At 35.2% G+C, this 2,674-nt stretch overlaps 1 non-coding gene across 1 annotated transcript; it reads right to left on the bottom strand.

Moving 5' to 3' along the window:
- Nucleotides 1-905: 905 nt before the first annotated feature.
- Nucleotides 906-1,024, bottom strand: LOC127727270 (5S ribosomal RNA). The gene has a single exon (XR_007993842.1). It is a non-coding gene; the product is annotated as a 5S ribosomal RNA (ribosomal RNA).
- Nucleotides 1,025-2,674: the final 1,650 nt, after the last annotated feature.

The raw sequence follows: 2,674 nt of genomic DNA, 5'->3' as shown, positions 1-2,674 counted from the left end.
CTGAGAGGTAACGTTAACATGGTTAATGGTGTATTGAACAACAAAGCCATAGAGAATGTGGACTTACTTTCTTATGTATATACAGCCAATGGACGAAAAGAAACACATATAAGAAGTAAACAAAACGCTGTGATTTTATAGCTTATGCACCTCTTTTTACTTTTGACCCTTTCCGTACGCCATAGATTTGTTTGAAATAGATTGTCATGAAAGTTTAAGGGTGCTCTCGTCGAGGTCCGCGTTATGAGATTAACTACCCGCATACCGCAATTTTGCACATCATTGTTATTTGTCGTTCAACTCCCACACATCTTTCAACAACCAAAGTCGCAAAATGTCTGATGCACCAGTAGTAGTCAAGACTCCAGCTAAGTCACCAACGAAGAAAGCTGCAGCTAAACCAAAGAAAGTAGCTACTCATCCAAAATACAGCGAGATGGTAGGGAAAGCTATCTCTGCATTGAAAGAGCGCGGGGGCTCTAGCCGTCAAGCCATCCTTAAGTACATCATAGAAAACTTCAATGTTGGTAGCGATGCAAAAACAGTCAACACTCACTTGAAGTTAGCTTTGAAATCAGGAGTGAAGAGCAATAGCTTGAAACAGTCGAAGGGTACCGGCGCTTCTGGAAGTTTTAAGATAGGTGAAGTGGCTAAACCAGCTAAGAAGCCAGCAAAGAAAGCAGTTAAGCCTAAAGCCGCTAAAACAAAGAAGGCAAAGACACCTAAAAAGACTGCCACAAAGAAACCTGCAGCAAAGAAACCAGCTGGTGAAAAGAAAGCAGCTAAACCAAAAGCAAAGAAACCAGCTACCAAGAAACCTGCTGCAAAACCCGCTGCCAAATCTGCAAAGAAAGCCACAAAATCACCAAAAAAGACCAAGGCTGCAGCTAAACCAAAGAAGAAAATGTCTACAACACCCGGTATTCCCAGGCGGTCACCCATCCAAGTACTAACCGAGCTCGACGTTGCTTAACTTCGGTGATCGGACGAGAACCGGTGTTTTCAACGTGATATGGTCGTAGACACTAAAGTGCTAAAAAATTTGATATATAAAGTTAGGAACCGCCGAAAGTCGTGTATTTAGCATTTCTTGACAGAATTTGTACAAAATAAGAAAATTATCAGGTATAAAAATATATATAAACTACACGATCCAGAGTGGAAGATAGTAAAACTTAACAAGTTCACATGCACTTTAGAGAAGACAAAAAATGCAAGAATAGAAAGACAGATATGGAATATGGGGACGAGCTTGATTTTATTTGTAACCAAGTTATATACCATGCAACAATTTCAGACTCTTTTTGAAAAATTTTGGTAGCCCTTAAAAGGGCAGTTTCAGCTTTAAAAGCATCATATGCTTCCTCCATTTACTTCTTCTTTGGGGTCTTTGCCTTCTTTTATTTTTTTTACTTATAATTTTTCACTTCTCCCAAACATACGTTCTATCTTTTTTATTTCTTTATATGGATGTCTGGGGATGTAACATTTAATATAATATATCTAATAAAATAAAATAAAAATAAATGCAAATGCAAATCCAGTAATGCACACGTCGGGCCATATATAAGCTTGAGAATTTCACTCTTTTCACATACATTCCTTCGCTTGTCATCGTCGAGTCAACATCGCACGCGTCGATTTCAAAGCAATTACAGGAGAAGATTACGGTCTGTTGTTTTTGTTCAATTGTTTAGTTAGCATATAAAACAATTTCTATTTTCACTTAAGATTATTTACATTTCTTTTTGTAATTTTTTGTAAGTTTATATACATCTTATTTTTAATCTTTAGGTTTTAAACTTTTGATTTTGCTAAATAAGTTTATTATAATAAGTTAAACAAAGTTTTTACTATGTTTGCTTTTAAAAACAAAAACCCAAAACTTAAATAAATTAAATTAAATGTTCAGATAAAAAGAAATATGACCAATATGACCAACAATAAAAGGAAAATTGACTCAAGAAGTCCACAACAAGGGGAATCACCTGATTCCAAAGTTTACAAACATAGTGAAGGCAATTCGCCACAAATACAATATGCAAAAAGACAAGACTTAAGCCCAAATAAAACTAAAACTAAAAGCCCTGAGTCACACAATGAAAAAGGCAAAAAAATGTTTCCCCCGAGTGAAACACTGATTATTACCTCAAGGGCAAAACAGTTCCTCTTACTGACCCTTAATTCACTTCATTATCTAATTATTACTATGATAGGAAGTGTCAATGATCAGGCAATAGAGATCAAACAACTTAAGAACAGTGTGCTGGTTTACGCTCCATCTGAAACAATAAGGCGCAAAATACTTGGCTTAAATAAACTTGGTAAGTTTCAAATAAAAGTGTCTAAATTTGATACGGACCACAAAAACAAAATAACCATTGAAGCAGCTGCTACAAAAGAAAAAAACGAAAATAAGGTTACTAAAAATAAAGTCTATAAAGTTATACCTAAACCTGTTGATACTGAAATCCTAAATATTAAAAAGCAGGAAAATATGCTAAGACAAACAGGGGTAGATATCAAAATTGTAAAACAATTAGGTAAAGCTGGGTATCTTTTAGTTACTCTATCTGATAAACATGCACACATTAAATCTATTCCCTTAACCACTCAGGGACAAGAGTATGATTTACTACCATATAAGCCTAACCCTAAATTTTGTACTCAATGC

This window comes from Mytilus californianus, unplaced genomic scaffold (genome assembly GCF_021869535.1).
Source record: "Mytilus californianus isolate M0D057914Y unplaced genomic scaffold, xbMytCali1.0.p SCAF_19, whole genome shotgun sequence".
Classification (NCBI taxonomy): Eukaryota; Metazoa; Mollusca; class Bivalvia; order Mytilida; family Mytilidae; genus Mytilus; species Mytilus californianus.
This window is presented reverse-complemented; position numbering and strand designations above follow the sequence as displayed.